The 25,648-nt window shown below is 38.1% G+C and overlaps 1 pseudogene; it reads right to left on the reverse strand.

Moving 5' to 3' along the window:
- Positions 1-4,294: 4,294 nt before the first annotated feature.
- Positions 4,295-6,411, reverse strand: LOC114895407 (annotated as a pseudogene).
- Between the last annotated feature and the right edge of the window lie 19,237 nt (positions 6,412-25,648).

The raw sequence follows: 25,648 nt of genomic DNA on the forward strand, positions 1-25,648 counted from the left end.
ACACTTAGGTTGCTTCCATGTCCTGGCTATTGTAAATAGAGGTGCAATGAACATTGTGGTACATGACTCTTTTTGAATTATGGTTTTCTCAGGGTATGTCCCCAGTAGTGGGATTGCTGGGTCGTATGGTAGTTCTATTTTTAGAGAACTTTTAATTTCACTTATTGTGTGTTTCATCATTTTTTATTTACTCATTAGTTTTCTAGGTCTTTGTTAAATGTTTCTTGTAGTTTCTCCATTCTATTTCCAAGATTTTGCATCATCTTTACCATCATTACTATGAATTCTTTTCAGGTAGACTGCCTATTTCCTCTTCGTTTGTTTCGTCTGGTATGTTTTTACCTTGCTCCCTCATCTGATGTGTGTTTCTCTGTCTTCTCATTTTGCTTAACTTACTGTGTTTGGCGTTTCCTTTTCACAGGCTGCAGGTTCATAGTTCCTGTTGTTTTTGGTGTCTGCCCCCAGTGGCTAAGGTTGTTTCAGTGGGTTGTGTAGGTTTCCTGGTGGAGGGGACTAATGCCTGTGTTCTGGTGGATGAGGCTTGATCTTGTCTTTCTGGTGGACAGGTCCATGTCTGGTGGTGTGTTTTGGGGTGTCTCTGGCCTTATTATGATTTTAGGCAGCCTCTCTGCTAATGGGTTGGGTTGTGTTCCTGTCCTGCTAGTTGTTTGACATAGGGTGTCCAGCACTGTAACTTGCTGGTCCTTGAGTGGAGCTGGGTTTTGGCGTTGAGATGGAGATCCCTGGGAGATTTTCGCCATTTGATATTTCATGGAGCTGAGAGGTCTCTTATGGACCAATGTCCTGAACTTGCTCTCCCACCTCAGAGGCAGAGTCCTGACACCCAGCCAGAGCACCAAGACCCTGTCAGCCACACAGCTCAGAAGAAAAGGGAGAAAAAAAGAAAGAAAGAAAAAATAAAGTTATTAAAATAAAAAATAATTATTAAAATTAAAATTTTTTTAAATAATTAAAAAAAAAAGAAAGACGAGAGCAACCAAACCCAAATCTACCAATCATAAGAAGCACTGAAAACTATATTAAAAAACAAGAAAACAACAGAATGCTAGGACAAATGGTAAAATCAAAGCTATACAGACAAAATCACAGAGAGACGCATACACATACACACTCACAAAAAGAGAAAAAGGGAAAAAAAATATATATCTTTGCTCCCAAAGTCCACCTCCTCAATTTGGGATGATTCGTTGTCTATTCATGAATTCCACAGATGCAGGGTACATCAAGTTGATTGTGAATGTTTAATCCACTGCTCCTGAGGCTGCTGGGAGAGATTTCTCTTTCTCTTCTTTGTTCGCACAGCTCCTGGGGTTCAGCTTTGGATTTGGCTCCGCCTCTGCGTGTAGGTCGCCTGAGGGCATCTGTTCTTCTCTCAGACAGGACGGGGTTAAAGGAGCAGCTGCTTCGGGGGCTCTGGCTCATTCTGGCCGGGGGGAGGGTAGGGTGTGGATGCGGAGCGAGCCTGCGGCGGCAGAGGCCGGCGTGACGTTGCACCAGCCTGAGGCACGCCGTGCGTTCTCCCAGGGAAGTTGTCCCTGGATCCCGGAACCCTTGCAGTGGCAGGCTGCACAGGCTCCCCGGAAGTGGGGTGTGGATAGTGACCTGTGCTCGCACACAGGCTTCTTGGTGGCGGCAGCAGCAGCCTTAGCGTCTCATGCCCGTCTCTGTGGTCTGCACTGATAGCCATGGTTCATGCCTGTGTCTGTAGCTCCTTTAGGCAGCGCTCTTAATCCCCTCTCCTCGCGCACCAGGAAACAAAGAGGCAAGAAAAAGTCTCTTGCCTCTTCGGCAGGTCCAGACTTTTCCCCGGACTCCCTCCCAGCTAGCCGTGGTGCACTAACCCCCTGCAGGCTGTGTTCACGCCGCCAACCCCAGTCCTCACCCTGGGATCCGACCGAAGACCAAGCCTCAACTCCCAGCCCCGCCCGCCCCGGCGGGGGAGCAGACAAGCCTCTCGGACTGGTGAGTGCCGGTCAGCACTGATCCTCTGTGTGGGAATCTCTCCGCTTTGCCCTCTGCACCCCTGTTGCTGCGCTCTCGTCCATGGCTTCGAAGCTCCCCACCGCCCACCCTCCATCTCCGCCAGTGAAGGGACTTTCTAGTGTGTGGAGACATTTCCTCCTTCACAGCTTCCTCCCAGAGGTGCAGGTCCCATCCCTATTCTTTTGTCTTTCTTTTTTCTTTTCCCTACCCAGGTATGTGGGGAGTTTCTTGCCTTTTGGGAAGTCTGAGGTCTTCTGCCAGCGTTCAGTAGGTGTTCTGTAGGAGTTGTTCCACATGTAGATGTATTTCTGATATATTTTTTGCGGGAAGGTGATCTCCACGCCTTATTCTTCCACCATCTTGGTCTCCAACCGATACTGTTGATTTTTTTTAAATAAAACTATTTCTACCGAGTCTGTTTCCCATTTTTAATTTTTGAGTTTTTCATGTGTAACAAATTTTACCACATACAGTTAGTTTTATTTTTTGTTGATTATATTTTCCAATAACATTTGATAGGAATTAGATAAAGGATTGCTAGTTGTTAAGTTTTTATTGGCACAACGGCCAAAAGCACAATCTTAGGAACTGGATGCAGGGCAAAGTCTAAAGTGGGGTCGATGTCTTGCCCTTGGCTCACCCTGCCTCTTACCAGCCTGCCATGCTGTCCAAGCCCATTAAGCCTTTGCTTGCAATGAGACCTGTAAGGAAGACCCCTTATTAGCTCTTTGACACAGGTGCCTATTTCACCAATAGGGTGGGGTGGCGGGGAGCTGAGAAGGGAAGGTCTAAGAGACAAATGACTGCCTCATTATGACAAAATTCCAGAACATAGCAAAAAATTGCATACTCCTTTGACAATAAATTTTGGCGCAAAATTATTGTTCCCACATTCTAAAGTTGCTAATCTGCATCTCTTTAATTAATCCACAACTTTATGAGAACTTAACAGGCTAAGAAAGACTGTTCTAAGCTCTTTAAGGAAAAGTCTAAAGTTTGCAGAATTGGAGTAAAGTGAAGGACTGGACCTAGAGGTTATCATATTGAATGAAGTAAGTCAGACAGAGAAAGACAACTATATGATATCACATATGTGGTGTATAAAAAAATGATACAGATGAACTTATTTACAAAACAGAAATAGACTCACCAACAGAGAAAACAAACTTATGGTTACCAAAGGGGATAGTGGGGTGGGGTGGTGGGGTGATAAACTAGGAGTTTGGGATTAACATATACACACTACTGTATATAAAATAGGTAAACAACAAGAACCTGCTGTATAGCACAGGGAACTATTTTCAACATCTTGTAATAACCTGTAATGGAAAGAATCTGAAAAAGAATATATATATGTATATATGTATGTATATACATGCATAACTGAACAGTCTTTGCTGTGTACCTGAAACTAATGCAGCATTATAAATTAACTATACTTTGATCTTAAAGAAAGGTAAAAAAAAAAAAGACTGACATAAGTGCAGAACACAGAGACTGTGAATTGTATGGAAAGAACAGGAACATATGGCCAGAAGACCTGGTTTCCAGTCCCAGTGTGTCTTCTTTCTATCTTGGGGGATCTAGGGCCATTTACTTGGCCTCCTGGAGTCTCAGTTTCCTCATCTACAAAATCTTGAACATCTCATGGGGTGGCTGTGAAGCATACAAAAGCTTACTGAGTGGTGGTCATGAGCTTGGGGAATGAACCCCTTTTCTTTTCACAAGAAAGCTTCCTGTCCTGTCCTGTCCTCTTCTCTCCCATTCCATCCCATCCCTCTTCCTTCTCCTACTTTCCTTCTCCTTCACCTGGCCATACTTAATAGTCTTGGAGAAGGGGCTGGCCACACCAGAAAGATCAACTTATGGTTTAGGGTGGGGACTTTGGGTGATATGGTATCAGTGGACCTAGAGATTGACTTTATCCATGTGGGCAATCAATCAATCAATCAACTATGCTTATGTAATGAAGCCTCAATACAGTTCTGGACACAGAGGTTCAGCTGAGCTTCCAGGGGTGGCAACACTCAGTGAGTATTGTCACACAGCAATACTGGGACCTCCTGAGGACAATGGAAATGCCACAATTGGGACTCTCCTAGACTCTGCCATATGCAGCTCTTCTTTTGGCTGATTTTAATGTATTCTTTCCCTGTAGTAAATGCAACTGTGGATATAATAGCTTTCATTGAGCTTGTGAGTCTTTTTTTTTATGGTGCCCATTTTAAATACAGTTTTATTTAAGACATTGCATTTTCCATTTACAATACAGTGCTTGTAAAGTGCAATGTTATTTCCTTTCCCTGTGCACACATTCCATGTTCAAGTATCAAGAATGTCCAGTTTACTACAGCAGCTCAACTTTAAAACTGCCATGGAATTTGCTACAAATTTGGGTCCTTTAATGTTGTGTGGAACAATGCTAAACCTGTGCTAGGCTGGCTTAATCAACCTCTTCAATGGTGGGCCCAGAGGAGGCACCACCAGACAGTGGAGCTCCACTACCAGGGAAGCCCCCGGGCATTCCTCCTGGCATTCCTCCTGGCATGCCTCCTGCGCTCTGGTATAGCTTGGTAATGATGGGGTTGCAGACTTTCTCCAGCTCCTTCTGCTGATGTTCAAATTCTTCCTTCTCTGCAGTCTGGTTCTTATCAAGTCAGTTGATTATTTCATTACACTTATCAAGAATCTTCTGTTTGTCCTCATCATTAATCTTGCCTTGAAGTTTCTCATCCACAACAGTAGCTTTCATGCTGAAAGCATAGGATTCAAGAGAATTCTTTGAAGACACCTTATCCCGCTGCTTCTCATCTTCAGCTTTATACTTCTTTGCTTCCTGAACCATACGTTCAATGTCTTCTTTGCTCAAACGGCCCTTGTCATTAGTGATGGCAATCCTGTTCTCTTTTCCTGTGCTCTTATCCACAGCAGAGACATTGAGGATGACATTGGCATCAATATCAAAAGTGACTTCAATCTGAGGAACACCGCGGGGGGCAGGAGGTAAGCCTGTGAGTTCAAACTCGCCAAGCAGGTTGTTATCCTTGGTCATGGCACGCTCACCTTCATAAACCTGAATGAGTACACCGGGCTGGTTGTCCGAGTAGGTTGTGAAGGTCTGCATCTGCTTGGTGGGAATGGTGGTGCTGCGCTTGATGAGGACAGTCACGACTCCACCAGCAGTTTCAATTCCAAGGGAAAGAGGAGTGACATCCAACAGCAGCAAGTCTTGAACATTTTCAGATTTGTCTCCAGATAGAATGGCTGCCTGGAGAGCTGCTCCATAAGCAACAGCCTCACCAGGGTTGATGCTCTTATTCAGTTCTTTCCCATTGAAGAAATCCTGTAGAAGTTTCTGAATCTTGGGGATGCGGGTTGAACCACCCACCAGGACAATATCATGGATCTGAGACTTGTCTAGCCTGGCATCCCGAAGGGCTTTCTCCACAGGGTCCAGTATGCCACGGAACAGGTCAGCATTCAGTTCTTCAAATCAGGCACGGGTAATTAAGATGTAGAAGTCGATTCCTTCACAGAGGGAATCAATCTCAATACTGGCCTGGGTGTTGGAAGAGAGAGTGTGCTTAGCACGCTTACAAGCAGTACGAAGGCGATGGACAGCCCTCTTGTTCTCACTGATGTCCTTCTCATGCTTGCGCTTGAATTCTGCAATAAGATGGTTGACCATCCAGTTGTCAAAGTCTTCTCCACGTAAGTGGGTATCTCCAGCTGTAGATTTGACCTCAAAGATTCCATTCTCAATAGTGAGGATTGACACATCAAAAGTGCCACCACCTAAATCAAAGATCAGCACATTTCTTTCTACTCCAACATTTTTGTCTAAGCCATAGGCAATAGCAGCAGCAGTTGGTTCGTTGATTCTAAGTACATTGAGCCCAGCAATAGTTCCAGCATCTTTGGTAGCCTGACGCTGAGAATCATTAAAGTAAGCGGGTACTGTGACAATAGCATTGGTAACAGTCTTCCCAAGGTAGGCTTCTGCTATTTCCTTCATCTTTGTCAAAACCATGGATGACACCTCCTCTGGATAAAAACCTTTTGTCTCTCTCTTGTATTCTTCTTGAACCTTAGGCCTGCCTGCATCATTCACCACCATGAAGGGCCAATGCTTCATATCAGACTGGACAACAGCATCATCAAATCTTTGTCCAATAAGGGGTTTGGCATCAAACACCGTGTTGGTGGGATTCATTGCAACTTGATTGTTTGCAGCATCACCGATCAATCGTTCGGTATCAGTAAAGGCGACATAGCTAGGTGTAGTTCGGTTCCCCTGATCATTGGCAATTATTTCCACCTTTCCGTGCTGGAAGACACCCACACAAGAATAGGTGGTGCCAAGATCAATGCCAACTGCAGGTCCCTTAGACATGGTTGCTGGAGCGCAGGCCCGGGTCCACTGGAGGAGAAAACAGCAACCTATAGAGCTGCCATCGCGTTCAGCGAGCCGTGAGTCTTTCTAGTGAATTATGGAATCTGAGGATGGTTTTGGGAAACCCTCAAACTTAGTTGTTTTCACAAATGAGGATGATCTTCTGTCTAACTTTGTAGTTGGACCTTAACTCCTTGCCTTTGGAGTCAAAAGCCTTATTTAGCATTGGCAGTTGGGAGGAGTGTGCCCTTACCTTACAGTTTAGCTAACTCCAGGTACCATCCCCACTATTTATTACTTCTTCCTCAAAATTCTGAAAAAACCTTGTATCATCTTTGTCATCTTTGGTGATTTTGGGAATGGAAGAAAGAAAAGAAATATTTGTCAGGTACTTATTTGTTCTGAGCTGTGGGTGAAATGCCATTGAAATGGTGCAGTTTAACTTCCTTCAGGGATATATAAAGAAAAGTTTGCCCTTGTTACTTGTATGGTTAATTCGCTCCACAAATGCTTGTGTCCAGACATTGTTCTAAATGATTTATGTGTATTAACTCATTTGATATAATGACCATTGAGTCATTATATGACTCAAAAGACTTTATTATTATTATTTCCATCATCGCACAAGTGAGCAAACTGGGGCCACGGCAATGAAATAACCTGCATAAGCTCCCACAGCCAACAAATGATTGAGCCAGGCAGAAACTCAGGCTCCAGAACTGTAGCCCCTTTGTTATTGAGGCTGTGGATTAAAACTCTCGAGTCTTAGATTAAAAGACGCCAAGTCTAGTGGGGAAGACAGACTCATAAGCAAACAATAATATTATCATACAAGTTCTACAATAGAGTGCAGAAGTGGGAGGAACAAATCTGAGTTGCTTCAACTGGAAAATTGAGATAGATTTTACTTAGCCCTCTTCCTTGTGCTTCAGAACCAGTCCACCTCCACATCTGTCAATTCTGCCCTCTACCTCACCCCAAATTATCTGGAAGCAATTCTTTGTTGCGAATATCTTTTCCCAGACTGTAACTTGTCCTTTAACTTTGTCTGTGATGTCTTTTGTTAGACAGAAGTCTGAAAATTTAATTTAGAATATTTTTATATCACCCTACTACAAGTAATAAAGACATTATATTTTCTTCCAAAAATAAAAAAAAAATTGCTCTTCACATTTAGGTGTTAGGTACACCATTTGTTAGATCTTGAATTTACTTTTGTGCACTGCATGTGCTAAGAATACCGTTTTATATTTTTTCCCCTTATAACATTGGCTCAGCTCCAATGATCTGCAATCCATGTATTTATGGTCTATTTCTGGGTTTTCTATTCTGGTCCTTTGGTGTGTCCATTTTCACAGCAAAAAACACACTTAATTCACAAACATAATTTTACAACAACAAATTTAACACAAAATTCATAAATAAATGTAATTTTATAATAATATAGATATAATAAAAATATCATAAATATAACTTTATGTTAAAGCTTTATATTAGATAGAACAAATGTTCCTATCTTGCTCTTAAAAATTGTCTTGGTTATTCTGGTCCTTTTCCTTGAGAGAGGACAGCTTAAGAAATGTATCAACATATCAGAGACTCACACACATCCACACATACACAAATGTGTTGAATCTTGATCGATGTTCCATTGATTTTATAGATTAACTATTTGGGAGATTTATAATTTTACAATATTGGATCTTCCTGTCTTTGAACATGGTATTCCACTTATTTCAGGCTTCCTTAATGTTTTCCAATAGTTTTCTAATTTTCTCCATATAGTTTGTGTACACCATTTTTTTGACTTTTTTTTCTGTAGGTAACTTATTGTTATCTTAAAGTTACCTCTGTACACCGTATGTTTTTTGACTGATGTTTACTAACAGTTAGATATTGGTATAAAGAAATGCAATTGATTTTTATATGTCATTCTATATCTAGCTCCCTTACTCAGCTCTCTTATTAAATCTGATAACTTGCTTATCAATTGCTTTGAGTTTTAAATATAAATATGTTTTCTGTGAATTATGGTTATCTTATTTTTGTTTTTCTAATCCCTATGCTTCTTATTTCTTTTTAGTTTCTTATTGCTTTGGTTAAGACCTCCAGTGAAAAATCAAAGAGAAGCAGATGTAAAGGGTGCCATGATTTCCTCCTGCTGGTGTTACACCTTGTACAATCCCCTCTCCTTGAGTGTAGGTGGGACCTGGCACTTGCATCTAGACAATAGAATCTGGCAAAGGCACTTGCTTCTAGACAATAGAATCTGCCACTCCCATGATTAAGTAAAACAAAAAAAGTAAAAAGTTAACTAAATTAACTTAATTAAGTTAATTATTTTAGTTAATTGATATAGTAGTTAATTTTAGTCAATTAAAAAGTTCTTGTGGAGAATTTAAAATTAAAAAATTCTCCTTGTGAGTTTGAAGACATAAGCTGCCATGTTGTTGTGAGATGGTCACATAGGAAGGAATTGCAGGTGGCCTATAGGAGTTGAGACTGTACCTAGCCAGTAAGAAAATGGAACCTCAGCCACACAACTGTAAAAATATGTAATCTCACTTCTTTGTAGTGTGTAATTCTTTTTATTTATTATTGGATTCGATTTGTTAATATTTCATTGAAAATTTTTGCGTCATATTTATGAGGGCTGTAGTTTTCCTTCCTTGTAATGTCTTTGTCTGGTTTTGGTATTAAGGTAATACCTGCTTCATAGAATGAATTAGGAAGTATTCCTTCTGCTTCTATTCTCTGAAAGAGATTTAGTATAATTTCCTCCATAAATGTTTGGCAGAATTCACTAGAAAATATATCTGGGCATGGTACTTTCAGTTTGGGAAGGTTATTAATTATTGGTTCAATTTTTTTAATGGATATAGGTCTGTTCAGTCTGTTTTCCCTTGTGTGAGTTTTAGATTGTGTCTTTTAAGGAATTGGTCCACTTCATCTAGGTTATCTAATTTCTGGAGATAGAGTAGTTAATAGTATTTATTTATTATTATTTAATTTCCGTGGGATCTGTAGTGATGTCTCCTCTTACATTTCTGTTATTAGTAATTTGTGTCTTCTCTCTTTTTCCTTCCTTAGTCTGGCTAGAGGTTTATCAAAGAACTATTGATCTTTTCAAAGAACATTTTTTGTTTTCATTTATTGTGTCTCTACTTTTAATAATTATTAAGTAGTAGTTTCTTTCATTCTTTCTAAATCAGTCTTGAACTTCTTTTAAAAGCCCAAACTTAGTGTGAATTTAGCACTTGTGTTTTTGTTGTCAAACATATGCAGAAGCCTGCCTGCAATTTATACTCATATAGTTCTCATGTGCACAAATGATTCAGTGGTCACATTATGTATTTAAATACTCATCTCCTAATCCCTAAGGCACTGACTTCACTTAAAGTTGCTATAATATCTAATTAATCTTTGTAATATCCTCCGTTTTGAGCTCAAATAATTTTTTTTTCTGGCTAAGAGCCAGTTTAAGAGATGTGACCAAAATGTACCTTGTCATAAGCAGGGGTGTCTAAAATACTTGTCATGTTTTCAATAATGGACTTAGCACACAAAATGATCATCTCTGCCACGTCACTTTTTAAGACTTTTTAAGACTTGAGAGAAAATATTAGGAGTCTGCTGTCCAGAACCTGATTATTGAACTAATAACATTCCAAGTATGTCATTTATCACAGAAGTAATTTTTAAAAAAACTTTATATGCTACTGAGTTCCCTGAAATCTGCTATATAATTGAGTATCTTAATTTTTCCCCCCAGAAAGAGCCCTTAGAGATTATTTAATTCAATCCCCTCCTTTTATGTTTAAGGAAATAGTGTTAGAGGAATAAATGATGTGCTCCAGACCATAGAGGTGAAGCCTGGTTAGGTTTCCCTCGCCCTAAGCTCTGCTCATCAAGGAGCCCTGAATAAGTCTTAACTGTGACTAACCTGTCCCCATGCATGTTGCTTTACCTGAAGGAAGTGTGGGGTTTCCAGGGTTAGCTGCTGGTATGCACGCTTGTAATCAGTGCATAGGAGTAGCTGCTGCCATAGAGCATGTGCCACATACAGCCTGTCCTTCTTCATAAGAAAAGTTCTTGGAACTGAACTCCTATGTTCCAACTTGATTCTCAAATACTTGCAATTTTGCAATACTGGTTGATAGGACCACTGAACTTTGTTCCTAGAAGATTCGAGTTCTTCAAAAGGAATTTCATCCAGGCCAACATGTTCATCATATTGTCTGATGTTTTTAATAATGAGTGATAAAGACCTTTTCTAAGTGAAATCTCAGCTTGACCTGAAATTTTGGTATTGTCTGGTTTGTCTGGTTTCGGTATTAGGGTAATACCTGCTTCATAGAACCAGACAAAACCTGTCTCAATGCCCTGTCTCAATGCCCTGTCTCATTGTCATTTGAGACAATGCCCTGTCTCAAATCATATTTTATGCTGCAATGCTAATGTGGGCACATGTACCACATCTGCAATTTTGCTGGATCCTATAGAGAGTCTAAAACCGATACAGCCCTGCTCATCTTCTCTTTCATTTAACAACCAGAACTGAAGAGTCTGGCAAAAGAAGAACTCCTTTAAGATCTTCCCTTGCCAGTCATCTTTGTCCTCTTGTTCTGGGTCTTGTACGTAGGAACTTTTTGGACAAAGAACCACAGACCAACAAATTTCAGAAGGCATTTTCCTCATGTGATTCCTGGGCATGCTCTGATAACTTACCCCAAACACTTATTGGGCAATGGGGCTCAGCTCCTGAGTTCTAGTCCTGTAATTGACAAAACCAAACTTCTGTTGTGTCCCACATGTTGCTGTGGCTGTCCTTTTTTTTTTTTTTTTGGTACGCGGGTCTCTCACTGTTTTGGCCTCTCACGTTGAGGAGCACAGGCTCCGGACGCGCAGGCTCAGCGGCCATGGCTCACGGGCCCAGCCGCTCCGCGGCATGCAGGATCTTCCCAGACTGGGGCACGAACCCATGTCCCTTGCATCGGCAGGTGGACTCTCAACCACTGTGCCACCAGGGAAGCCCTGTGGCTGTTCATTTTTATAGAATAACTGCTCCTCAATGCCTAATTTCATGGTTTCCTCTGCTGTAAATAACCACAGAGGAGAAGAATCTAAAGCAAATACAGTAAGGCTGCTTGTTTTGACCAAATAGACAATTAATTAATTCCACCTGCTAGAAGTTGCAGTCAACATCTGCAGCAAGAGCAGCATCTTCTGGATGAACAGAAGAAATGAAAAAAGTGGGGAATGGGTCTGAGATCTTGGTGCATAGGCTTCATGGCTGTGTATCCAGAGACTGATATTTATTTCCAGGTGTACGTAAGAAACTCTCAGACAATAAGAGCTAAACAGCACTCGTGTATGGGCGAGTAGGAGGAAAGCTTTAATTACATCTATCTTCAAATGCAAGATGGAGATGGAAATCACAGCACCTGGTATATTTCAGAAAGCATGAGACGAATGGCCACCTCCATTGTGTTCATGTGTATGCCTTTCAAGAGAACCACATTTCCAGCAGGAGTTCCTGTGAACATGAAAGAATCCACAGGAGAGGATTCCTTTCCCATAGCATGTGTGCATGTGAGTGACATTGAACTTGAATTGAGAATGGAGGCTGAAAAGGCAAGACAACAAGATCGAAGAGGAGCTATGCCAAAGCTGGATATGGCTGACTGTTTATGACAGTGAGATCACCACTCCCCCTCCACACTGCCTTCATTAGCCTCTACTAATTGTAGATGCATCTCCTGGGAGAAATTTCTCTTTTTTATTTATAATTCCAATTGATTGAGAGACTGAACGCATACACACATGCACACACACAGCATCTCCTCTCATTACAGAGAAGCTCATTCTCATGGCCTCCACTTTTGGGGCAGGGACGGTGATGCCTCAGCTTCCTGGTGAACCTTACTCATGCTGTGTGGTGGCCTTGTGCTCTGTCCCTGTGGAGCGGCTGCTGCGTAGCAGTGCATAATTCTTGGGGCCGTGACTTGTTTTTCTTTCATTTATTTTACTTCCTATATTCTTCCTTAAATGAAGAAAAAAACCTTGGCATATGGCCTATCTTAAAAAAAAGCTGTTCTGGTTTCCATTTCTAAGAGAATTTTGGCAGTAAAAGTCACAGTGCTGGATATTTTACTGCATGTATCAATCAAACACTGTGCATATGGAAACAGTCCTATCTAGATAAACCCTCAGAGCAATCACTGTTCACAAGAAGCCATTTTGGAAAAAGGATTTTCTAACCCCAAGTGTAGCAAAAAATAAACCTATAAGGAATGGGAAAGAGGAATGTTTCAATGACTGAGAGGAATGATACATTTTTCTAGTTCATAAAAATAAAGACGGTCACTCGGTGGCAGTCAGGTTTGATAAATCTTATTTTTAAAATCAGGAATCCACTGTTTGCAAATCCAGACACCAAATTCAAACCATTTTAATAAAAAAAAAAAGGGGATTTATTTTAAACATTCTTGGTTCTCTCAGGGAATTTAAGGAAGAATTGAAGACTCCAGCTATAGAAATGGCCGGGATGCAGATGGGACCCCTTTACAACTGGAACAACCTCTCATGCTGCTGCTTGGCTTTCTCCATGGGGCAGAAACAGTGGCATGAGTTTCCCTCTTCACCAATGAGAAGAGACTGATCTAACTCCTTCTGTCCCAAGTCCAAATGTGCAGTCTGGGACTTGCTGGCACAGTTTGATACGGGTGCTCACCTCAGAACAACCTGCTGTAGCAAGAGAGATGGGACACTTGATGGGCCTCATTGGGATCTGGTGCCCACCTCTGGGTCAGTTGACTGTGGGTGGAAGGTGGGGGTCATACTGCACTTACATGGAAGTTCCCTTGATAGCCCTGTGGATCCAGGAAAGACTGAGCAGAAAATACCATAGGTGTGTACACAGCTCAACACTATTTGGAGAACTGCCTTTTAAGTGCTTGTTTTCCTTACAACTTTGCTGATTATAGGAAAATAATGTTTCCTCAACTTAGTGTGGAATGGAACCCACATTTGTGTTTGTGCCTGGGGGATATGTTTGGCCCTAAGAGGTTAGGCTCACACTCTCCCCAGAGTGAGCTCTGATGGCATTAAATATAGGCCTTAGTAAGAACCAGATACAAATGGATGTTAGCCAACATCATGGCTTGAAGAGTATTGTGTTTCTTCTAATTAAATGTTCTTAGGCAGCAGCTGGGCTGAGAAAATGCTCGAATCAAAGATCAGCATCTTAGAGCATGCTGATTTTCATTGAACTGTGAGCTGGGATTCATTGCCACACACCTCTTCCTGTCACTTGTGAGTTACTGCTCTCAGCTGTTTCCATCTTTATAAAGTGTGGTCAACATGGCACATTCTCAACACTCTCCATTCCCCTTGACTCTATGCAAACAAGGAGGGGCACATTGGTATAAACATTTGAAAGCTTCTCATCCCTAACTTGAAGATTATCAGGGTGACTGGTTAATAATTCCCAATTTGCTTTATTATAGGAACATTCATTAGAACCATCGAAAGCAATGCAATATTCTAATAATGTCAGCAGGAATACTGGCCAAGGTCTTCTATTCTGTAGGAAGAATTTGCATTAACCTAATCACATATAGAATTCTTAAAGATATAGCAAGGTTGGGAAGAAATACGTTGGGAATTCCCAACTACTTCTACTGCCTACATTCACAGGCAATGCAATCACACTTCTGAGGAGGAAGTGGACAATCAGAGGCACGTGAATCAACAAAGGAAAAAAGTCAACAAATACCTTGTGAAAATATTATGTAATATAAGAAATGGTAAATTGTTCATTAAAGATAAAAAGACAAAAATTTGTGTAAGATAAAAACAGTTAACTAAAGGGATCCAAAGTACATTTTTGAAAGCATCTGTTTTGTGTTCTCAATAAAATTCTCAAAAACGTGTCCTCTATCAAACAAAAGAGGAAAGAAAAGATGATGAGACAATAGACTAAGATGAAAAGAGAGCTGCTTAGGCTGTAGGAAGAGATTTAAAAGGCTCAATGAGATAAAGGTAGTAAAGAAATTTAGATGCTTCATACATTTTTAACTTGATATCATAAATTTAAACAGTTGCAAAGGATCTACTTTATACTGCATTTATGAACGTTGGTATTTCAAAACAAAAATATGCCATCATTATTTAAATTGTGTCCAATGTACTCTAAATGGCTTAATTATTTCTATAATGACCGTTATCTGCTTTAAAAAAATCATTGAACATGCTCATCTTTAACAGGTGAAAATTTAAAGTATTTCCTCCCATTTTCATTTCACTTTTCCTTTCTCTATAGGGTTTATATTAATATAACATAATTTACACATGGATTTTTAAAATCGAACTTCATATTTTCAACACCAGGAATATGAATATATATTTAAATGTAAACATTAAAAATTTTTCTATAACCACAGGCTCTGAAAGTTACACAAATTTTTTTCTAGTTTGAGCTGTCATTAAATTGTTGGTTTCCAACTGATCAAAATAATATAAATGTATCACACATTTTAACAGTATCATATATGAAGTATCACATATGGAGTATGATTTTATGGGAATGCAGTTCTTAAAGAGATGGTTAAGCCTATTTATCTTTTTGTCAATCAGTTCATATGATCATGGATGACTGTTGCTTATTTTTAGAATGATAAATGATTCAGTATCCATTCCATCTTTATTTGTATAGATGAAAACGAGGAGAACTCTTGTTTGCACAAATAGGAATAAAATAATTTTTGTTATAGCAATGTCATGTATGCTTTCAATCCCTGCTGTCTTATACACTCAAAGTCACATAGCTACCAACCATCAAAACTTATTTGAATTATCTAGGATCTGATAAATCCATAATATCTTCTCATAATTTTGTTGGAGGCAAAAAATCAGAAACCATATGACATGCAACACTATGTGCTACCCAGTAATTCGAGTGCTTTCCTTTATCAACATCTACACCAGTATCTCAAACTGTCCCTTTGTCACCCTGGAGGTTTTTATTTTTTTATTTTATTTTTTAACATCTTTATTGGGGTATAATTGCTTTACAATGATGTGTTAGTTTCTGCTTTATAACAAAGTGAATCAGTTATACATATACATATGTTCCCATATCTCTTCCCTCTTGCGTCTCCCTCCCTCCCACCCTCCCTATCCCACCCCTCCAGGCAGTCACAAAGCACCGAGCCGATATCCCTGTGCCATGCAGCTGCTTCCCACTAGGTATCTACCTTACGTTTGTTAGTGTATATATGTCCATGCCTCTCTCTCGCCCTGTCACCCTGGAGGTTTTTAAACCCTAGGCCAATGAGCCTGTTTCAGTTACTATTGCTGCATAACTTCCCTCAAACTCAGAGACATAAAACAACCACTTTGTTGTGTTTACAAATTCTGTGGGTAAGGAATTTGATCAATGTGTAGTAAGGTCTTATTTCTCCTCCATGATGTCTGGGTCTTCAGATGAGAAGAACCAAAGGTTTGGATGACTCTAAGGCTTGGGACTGGAATTATCTGGAAGTTCCTTGACTTCTATGTTCAGTGCTGGCCTGGATGACTAAAGGCTGAGCTCCGTTGAAACCATCCATCAGAGGGCTCATATGTAGCCTTTCTATGTGGCTTGGGCTACAACATCATGGCCAGAGCAGTGAGAATTCTTATAGGACTAAGGGCCAGGGCAAGTATTCCAGCAAACAAAACAGAAGCTGCATTGTCTTTTATGACCTAGCCCTGGAAGTCATCCCTTCTGTTGTACTCTATTGGTCAAATAGAGTCATAATCTAGCCCAGATATAAGAGGAGGAGATAAAGACTCCACCTCTCTATGAAAGGAGTGTTGATGAACTTCTAGCCATTTTAAAAAACTGCCACAACACCTTATTAAGATTTGGTTGAGTGAGAGATTTGTTTCTTTCCTAAAGTGGGAGAAAGGCAATTATGAAAAGGAAGAAAAACCTCATGATGTCTTGACAGTATGTCTTTTCCTAGGTAGATCAGTTTTAGGAAAATTTACATGTATAAGCTGAGCATCTGGAAATTGGTTCTGTTAAAGCTATTCTTCCTTCATATATATTGAAAAATCTTTCCATACAACCAGGGTTATATGCACTACTGCAGTTTTGACAAAGCTGATTTGGATGTATTCTAGTATGATTTTTAAATTATGAAAACATCTCCCCATGAAATAAACAACAACAACAACACAAAAATTGCTTTAAAATAAAAGGAAAGAAGAAAGAAGCCTGGTATTGAATTTCTGTTTTGCAATACTAAATGCTAGAGGGCACGGGATTTCCCTGGCTGCCCAGTGGTTAAGACTCCATGCTCCAAATGCAGGGGACACAGGTTTGATCCCTGGTCAGGGAACTAAGATCCCGCATGTCACATGGCATGGCCAAACAAAACAAAAGTAGGGGATGGTGAAACACTGAATACAGGACTTAAAAGGAAATGGTTGAGTTTCAAGCATTCTGTACTCAGCAAATTGTCACATAAGAAAGAAATTCCAAGGTAAGAAAGAGCTCAGAAAATAAATCATTTATGTATCTTCCAGAAATAAACACCCACAAACACTAATAGAAGATGTGTTTGAGCTTATTAAGTGAGTATAAGAATAAAATCTCAAGAATGGGGATATCAGGAATGATAGCTTTGGTGGTGGCTGCATAGCTTTTGAATTTTCATGAATCCCCACATAAAAATAGAGTATGTAGATAGAAAAGCAAAATTCATGGAAATAATTTACAGAAAAACTAGGTGACAAGATATCTCCAAAAACCAAATATAAGTGAGTGGTAATAAACCATCATAGCCACAGATTGTATGTTATCTACATCTGTGCTAGAGAGCAGAGGGATCTGTGAGTGAGAGAATGCACAGCCCAAGTCATTCACAGGGAGGCTGTCGGTTGATTTGAGAAAGTAGATAAATTGGGAAGGTTTTTGCCACCATGGTAATGGAGGAGTGGAAGAGGCTTACTGTAAGTCTAAAGTGGGTGAAGCAGGGTATCTCATGTAACCTCAAAAAAGACCCACTAGGACTCCTTTTAGGCTAGGTCTCCACACCAAGGAGAAACTGTAGGGAGGAGAAATGTAGAGGCAATAGAGCCTGGGAGTGTTTAAAAAGTGAGCCACCATATTTTAAAATACTATACAAAAACAATAGAAGAGGTTGTTTCGTGCAGCTAGAAGAGCCCTCTGAACCAAGCTTCCTTCTAAAAGTTCAGAAAAACTAAATTCACATGAAAATAAGCAACAGAAAAGTACTGAGGCCAAATTCCATGCAAAGTTATTATAGGAAAAAAAAGAGATTAAAACGTAGAATAACATCCCACAGACAAAGAAAGCATGCCAGAGAACCATGTTCAAAAAACAGATAAAACTGTAATGGGTTCTTTCAAAACAAACCAAAAGGATTAAGAAAGTGATACTGGCATGAAAGAATAACATTAATACTAATTAGAAAACCTAAGAAATGAGATGACAGATTCACTAAAGAATTAAAAACATAGGAAAAACATTTTAGAAATGACTAAAGTAGAAGGAAAATAAGAATGAATAAACACAACAAATGTCTAAGGTGAAATAAAACATGAAAAGGAGGAACCATCAAAATCAAGAGGAGGAAAGAGACAATAAAAAGGTTGAGAGAAAATGGCAAATATTGAAGATTGGAAAAGAAGATCCAAAATGCTGATAATAGGTGTCTCTGATGAAGGGAAGGAAAGGAAGAGAAAAATAATGAGGGCTATAATTCAAGGATATTTTGCTGAAATCAAATAATATTTTAAATAACATTTTGCAAGAGTACATTGTACACTTAAGAGGAACGACCAAGATACATTCTAGTAGAATTATTGAACATTTCAGACAAAAAAAAAAAAAGTTCTTTCAGTATCTAGGCAAAAATAGCAAGTAACTTACAAGGGAAATGAAACTAGATTATCATTGGACTTTTTGACACTAACACTTGTGTCAGAAAAAAATGAAGTAACATATTTAAGATAGTCAAAGAAAGAAAATATGAGCCAAGAATTTTATGTCCAAGAAAATTGGCTTTCAAATATAAAGGATACAGAAACTGTTATCAATGTTCAAGAACTCAGGAAATGTTGTTCCCATGAGATTTTACTAAGGAATCTACCAGAAAACAAGCGTCAGACAAGCAATATGTCTAGTGAAACCTTGACATAAAGACTTGTGGTAAATATTAAACATCTATTTACTTGAAGAAATAAGACTAAATGAGGTTTAAAAGGAAGAAATTATAATATGCAATAGCTAAATGAGCTGAAAATACAGATATAATCCAATCATTTAAAAAATGGAGGAGAACACATGCAAACAAAATTTTTAACTGTTTTCAGGAATTATAATTGGTGGTGGTAATATTAAGTTGTTATTCTAAGACTGTTGTAAGTGAAGAGTGGATAAAGCAAATGAGTGTGCGATATTTTAATTCTATCATCACTTGTGTCTTTGAGAACTAGGACTCTCAGAGTGGAGTAAAGGAGATACAGATATTATATAGAAGAGGTTAAACAAAAGTCTTGTAGATTTAAATTTAAATTAGAAATACCAGTATGATCTTAAAAAGTATTTTAATATATGTAAAATATATAGATATAATTAAATATAAAATTATTTTATGTATCATGCTAAACAGCATGAAAACTGTCAAAGATTAGTAGAATGTAAAAAAAAAACAAACTTTCATAGCTAATTAGAAGAGAATACTACTAGTCAAAATTAGAACATTTTGAGCTTTTTAAACCACTTTATTGAGATATAATTAGCATAGAAAATTAAGTTTTACTAAAGACAAAAATTGTAATAGATCAAAACCCATCTAATATTTTTAAATCCATGGACTATTTTTTGACAAACCAATTGGTCACCTGCTGAGGATGACAGGGAACAAATTCATTAACTTGAAAACTGGGTGAATAAAAGAAAAGAATCAAGAGTTTTATCCTCTATGAACTGTTTCTTCTGTATGAACTGTATTACAGAGTAATCAAATGGTGGATGAGGGGAAACACCTTCTTAAAAAATTTCTTCAGCTAATAAATGAAAACAAAATGTTAGAATTTAATGCTATCATACTTCAGCCTATAATGCTGATCATCAATGGCTATTATCATAAGAGGAGAGAAATCAGACATTACATGCCTCTGATTGTCTTACTAATGGGATGGGATTGAATTTGTCTCTGGATCTCTGCTCACATGCAGGAGACACAAAGGACCGAAAACATGTTGAACTGCTCCATGAGTATGTGATCAGCAAAAACAGGCTATGGGAAACTCTATAGTTTAAAATCTTTTGTTCTTCAACACGTTAATTGTAAGGAAAATAAAGAATGAAGGGGGAAAATGAAGTTTAAAAAGACTTAAAAGACAGATGGTGGACAAGACCAAAGGATGCACACTTGGGTGAGAAAATCCTAAAGTCATGCAAGAAAGTGATTATAAGAAAACTCTGGATGGAGTTATTTTTGGACTGTGACTAGAATGGGACATGTGGAGAGTTTTCTGGGGTATTAGACAAGGTACTGTTTCAATATTTGAGGTTTCTTTTAAACATCTTTATAGGGTATAATTGCTTTACAATTATTTACAATTGCAGGACAGGAATAAAGATGCAGATGTAGAGAATAGACTTGAGGACATGAGGGGGGAGGGGAAGCTGAGATGAAGTGAGAGAGTAGCATTGACATGTATACACTATCAAATGTAAAATAGATAGCTAGTGGGAAGCAGCTGCATAGCACAGGGATATCAGCTCAGTGCTTTATGATGACTTAGAGGGGTGGGATAGGGAGGGTGGGAGGGAGACATAAGAGGGAGGGGATATGAGGATATATGTATACATATAGCTAATTCACTTTATTATACAGCTGAAACAATCTTTGAGTCTTAAACATTGATACTTAGAGATACATAGGCTACTAGAATTTTGTACCTCTTACTCTCCCTTACCTATTTCTTTCCTTCCTCTCCCTCCGTCCCCTCTGGCAATCACCTGTGCATTCTCTGTATCTATAACTCTCTTTCTGTTTTGTTATGTTTGTTCATTTGTTTTGTTTCTTTAGATGACACATATAAGTGAAATCATGTGGTATTTGTCTTTGTCTGTCTGACTTATTTCACTTAGTATAGTATCCTCTAGTTCTATCCATTGCTGCAAATGACATTATTTCATTCTTTTTCATGGCAAAGTAATATTTCATTGTATTACAGTATGTACATCTTCTTTATCCATTCATCTGTTTATGGGCACTTAGGTTGCTTCCATATCTTGGCTACTGTAAATAATGCTGTAATAAACACAGGGTGTGTATATCTTTTCTTCAGATAAATACCCAGAAGTGGAATTGCTGGATCATATGATAGTTTTATTTTTAGTTTTTTGAGGAATGTCCATAATATTTCCCAAATTGGCTATACCAATTTACAGTCCTGCCAAGTGCATGAGGGTTCCCTTTTCTCTACGTCTTTGCCAACACTTATTATTTATTGTCTTTTTGATAATAGCCATTCCAACAGGTGTGAGGTGATAACTCACTGTGGTTTTGATTTGCATTTCCCTGATGATTAGTGATATTGAGCATCTTTTCATGTGCCTGTTGGCCATCTGAATGTCTTCTTTGGAAAAATATCTATTCAAATCCTCTGCCCATTTTTTAATGAGGTTGGGATTTTTTGATGTTGAGTTTTATGAGTTCTTTGTATTTTTGGGGTATTAATCCTTAATCAGATATATCGTTTGCAAATATCTTCTCCCATTCAGTAAGTGGCCTTTTTGTTTTGTTGATTTTCCTTCACTGTGCAAAGGCTTTTTAGTTTGATGTCATCCCACTTGTTTAGTTTTGGTTTTGTTTCCCTTGCCTGAGAAGACATATCCAAAAAAATATTACTAAGACTGATATCAAAGAGCTTACTATCTATGTTTTCTTCCAGAAGTTTTATGGTTTCAGGTTTTACATTTAAGTCTTTAATCCATTTTGGATTTAATTTGTGCATGGTGTGAGAGAGTAGTCCAGTTTGATTCTTTTGCATATAGCTGTCCAGTTTTTCCAACACCATTTACTGAACAGGCTTTCATTTCCACATTGTATATCCTTGCCTAGTTTATTGTAGATTAATTGCACATACCCATGTGTGTTCATTTCTGGGCTCTCTATTCTGTTCCATTGATCTAGGTGTCTGTTTTTGTGCCAGTACCATAATGTACAGTGTGGGGAATATAGTCAATAACTATGTAATAACTTTGTATGATCATATATTGTAACTAAACTTATCATGGTGATTTTTTTTCTTTTTCATTTTTTTTATTGGAGTGTAGTTGCTTTACAATGTTGTGTTAATTTCTGCTGTACAGCAAAGTGAATCAGCCACATGTATACATATATCCACTCTTCCTTGGATTTCCTTCCCATTTGGTCACCACAGAGCATTGAGTAGAGTTTTCTGTGCTATACAGTCTGTTCCCCTTAGTTATCTATTTTATACATAGAAGTGTATATATGTCAATCCCAATGTCCCAATCCATCTCACTCGCCCTCCCTGCCTTGGTATCCATATGTTTGTTCTCTACACCTGTGTCTCTATTTCTGCTTTGCAAATAAGATCATCTATACCATTTTTCTAGATTCTACATATATATGTTAATATACGATGTTCGTTTTTCTCTTTCTGACTTACTTTGCTCTGTATGACAATCTCTAGGTCCATCCACATCTCTGCAAATGACACAATTTCATTCTTTTTATGGCTGAGTAATATTCCATTGTATATATGTACCATATCTTCTTTATCCATTCCTCTCTTGATGGACATTTAGGTTGCTTCCATGTCCTGGCTATTGAAAATAATGCTGCTATGAACATTGGGGTGGATGTACTTTCTGAATTATGGTATTCTACAGATATGTGCCCAGGAGTGTCATTATTGGGTCATATGGTAGTTCTATTTTTAGTTTTTTAAGGAACCGCTCTTCTGTTCTCCATAGTGTCTGTATCAATTTACATTCCTACCAATGGCGTAAGAGAATTCCCTTTTCTCCACACCCTCTCCAGAATTTATTGTTTGTAGATATTTTTATGATAGCCATTCTGACCTGTGTGAGGTGATACCTCATTGTAGTTTTGATTTTCATTTCTGTAATAATTAGGGATGTTGAGCATCTTTTCATGTGCCTCTTGGCCATCTGCATGTCTTCTTTGGAGAAATGTCTATTTAGGTCTTCTGCCCACTGTTTGGTGGGTTTTTGTTTGTTATTGAGCTGCATGAGCTGTTTGTATATTTTGGAGATTAATCCCTTGTCCGTTGCTTCATTTGCAAATATTTTCTTCCATTCTGAGGGTTGTCTTTTCATCTTGTTTATGGTTTCCTTTGCTGTGCAAAAGCTTTTAAGCTTCATTAGGTCCCATTTTTTTATTTATGTTTTTATTTTCATTACTCTAGGATATGGGCCAAAAAAGATCTTGCTGTGATTTATGTCAAAGAGTGCTCTGCCTATGTTTTTCTCTAATAGTTTTATAGTGTCCGGTCTTACATTTAGGTCTTTAATTCATTTTGAGTTTATTTTTGTGTATGGTGTTAGGAAGTGTTCTAACTTCATTCTTTTACATGTAGCTATCTAGTTTTCCCAGCACCACTTATTGAAGAGACTGTCTTTTCCCCATTGTATATTCTTGCCTCCTTTGTCAAAGATTAGGTGACCATAGGTGTGTGAGTTTATCTCTGGGCTTTCTATCCTGTTCCATTGAACTATATTTCTGTTTTTATGCCAGTACCATACTGTTTTAATTACTGTAGCTTTGTAGTGTCATCTAAAGTCAGGGTGCCTGATTCTTCCAGCTCCATTTTTCTTTCTCAAGATTGCTTTGGCTCTTCAGCATCTTTTGTGTTTCCATACAAATTGTACAATTTTTTGTTCTAATTCTGTGGAAAATGTCATTGGTAATTTCAGAGGGATTGCATGGAATCTGTAGATTGCTTTGGGTAGTATAGTAATTTTCACAATGTTGATTCTTCCAATCCAAGAACATGGTATATCTCTCCATATGTTTGTGTCATCTTTGATTTCTTTAATCAGTGTCTTATAGTTTTCTGAGTACAGGTCTTTTGCCTCTTTAGGTAGGTTTATTCCTAGGTATTTTATTCTTTCTTTTTTTCAGTGGTAAATAGGATTATTTGCTTAATCTCTCTTTCTGATCATTTGTTATTCATGTATAGGAATGCAAGAGATTTCTGTGCATTAATTTTGTATGCTGCTACTTTACTGAATTCATTGATTAGCTCTAGTAGTTTTCTGGTGGCATCTTTAGGAGTTTCTATGTATAGTATCATGAAATCTGAAAACAGCGATAATATTACTTCTTCTTTTCCAATTTGGATTCCTTTTATTTCTTTTTCTTCTCTGATTGCTGTGGCTAGGACTTCCAAAATTATGTTGAATAATAGTGGCAAGAGTGGACATCCTTTTCTTGCTCCTGATCCTAGAGGAAATGCTTTCAGTTTTTCACCATTGAGAATGATAGTTGCTGTGGGTTTGTCGTATATGGCCTTTATTATGTTGAGGTAGGTTCCCTCTATGCCCACTTTCTGGAGAGTTTTTTATCATAAATTGGTGTTGAATTTTGTCAAAAGCTTTTTCTGAATCTATTGAGATGATCATATGGTTTTTATTTTTCAGTTTGTTAATGTGGTGTATCACACTGATTGGTTTGCATATATTAAAGAATCCTTGCATCTCTGAGATAAATTCCACTTGATCAGGGTGCATGATCCTATTAATGTGTTGTTGGATTTGGTTTGCTAGTATTCTCTTGAGGATTTTTGCATCTATGTTCATCAGTGATATTGGTAATTTTCTTTTTTTGTGATATCTTGTCTGGTTTGTTATCAGGATGATGGTGACCTTGTGGAATGAGGTTGGGAGTGCTCCTCCCTCTGCAATTTTGTGGAAGAGTTTGAGAAGGGTAGGTGTTAACTCTTCTCTAAATATTTGATAGAATTTGCCTGTGAAGTCATCTGGTCCTGGACTTTAATTTGTTGGAAGATTTTTAATCACAGTTTCAATTTCATTACTTGTGATTGGTCTGTTCATATTTTCTATTTCTTCCTAATTCAATCTTGGAAGTTTGTGCCTTTCTAAGAATTTGTCCATTTCTTCCAGGTTGTCCATTTTATTGGTATATAGTTGCTTGTGGTGATCATTTTGAAAGGTATAGAAATATCTGTAACAGGAACTAACATAGTGTTGTAGGTTAATTATACTTCAAATACAAGCAGACAAACTCATAGAAAAAGAGATCAGATTTATGGGTGCTAGAGGAGAGGGTTGGGGAGAGAGCGAGTAGGATGAAAGCAGTCAAAAGGTACAAACTTCCATTTATAAGATAAATAAGTACTGGGGATGTAATATACAACATGATAAATACAATTAACACTGCTGTATATTATATATGAAAGTTAAGAGAGTAACCCTGAGTTCACAAAACAAAAAAAATTTTTGTCTATTTCTTTAATTTTGTAACTATATGAGATAATAGATGTTCATAAAACCTATTGTGATAATCTTTAAATGATGTATGTAGGTCAAATCATTATGCTGTGCCCCTAGATAGGTACAGAGATGGAGATAGATTGATTTATTTTAAAGAATTGGCTCATGTTCTTGTGGAAGCTCGGTGGTCTAGTCTGGGTAAGCTGGCAGACTGGAGTCCCAGGGAAGAGCCTGTGTTGCAGTACTAGCCTGGAGGCCATCTGCTGGCCTAATTCCTTCTTGCTCAGGGAAGGTCAGTTTTGTTCTATTAAGGCCTTCAGGTGATTGGATGTGGTCCACCTGAATTATGAAGGGCAATCTGCTTTACCCTCATTGATTTAAATATTACTCTCATTCAAAAAACACCCTCACAGAAATATCTGGAATACTGTTTGACCAAATATCTGGACACTGTGGTCCAGTTAAGTTGACACATAAAATTAACCATTACATACAACTAAAAACAAAATGATAAAGAGCCGTTAAACATAACTGAAGGGGAAAAATTTATCAGGCAATTATAAATTAAAATTAATTGATTTGACATTATCTATTTTAGACAAATAAAAATTAACTTCAAAAACATCAGATGGAACACAAGTCATTTTATCTTGTTGATAATCTGTAAATAAACAAGATAGATATTACAGTCATGAAGAGGTTTTGAACTTAACAAT

Source organism: Monodon monoceros, unplaced genomic scaffold (assembly GCF_005190385.1).
Source record: "Monodon monoceros isolate NGI ecotype Baffin Bay Population unplaced genomic scaffold, NGI_Narwhal_1 Super_Scaffold_14, whole genome shotgun sequence".
NCBI classification, from domain to species: domain Eukaryota; kingdom Metazoa; phylum Chordata; class Mammalia; order Artiodactyla; family Monodontidae; genus Monodon; species Monodon monoceros.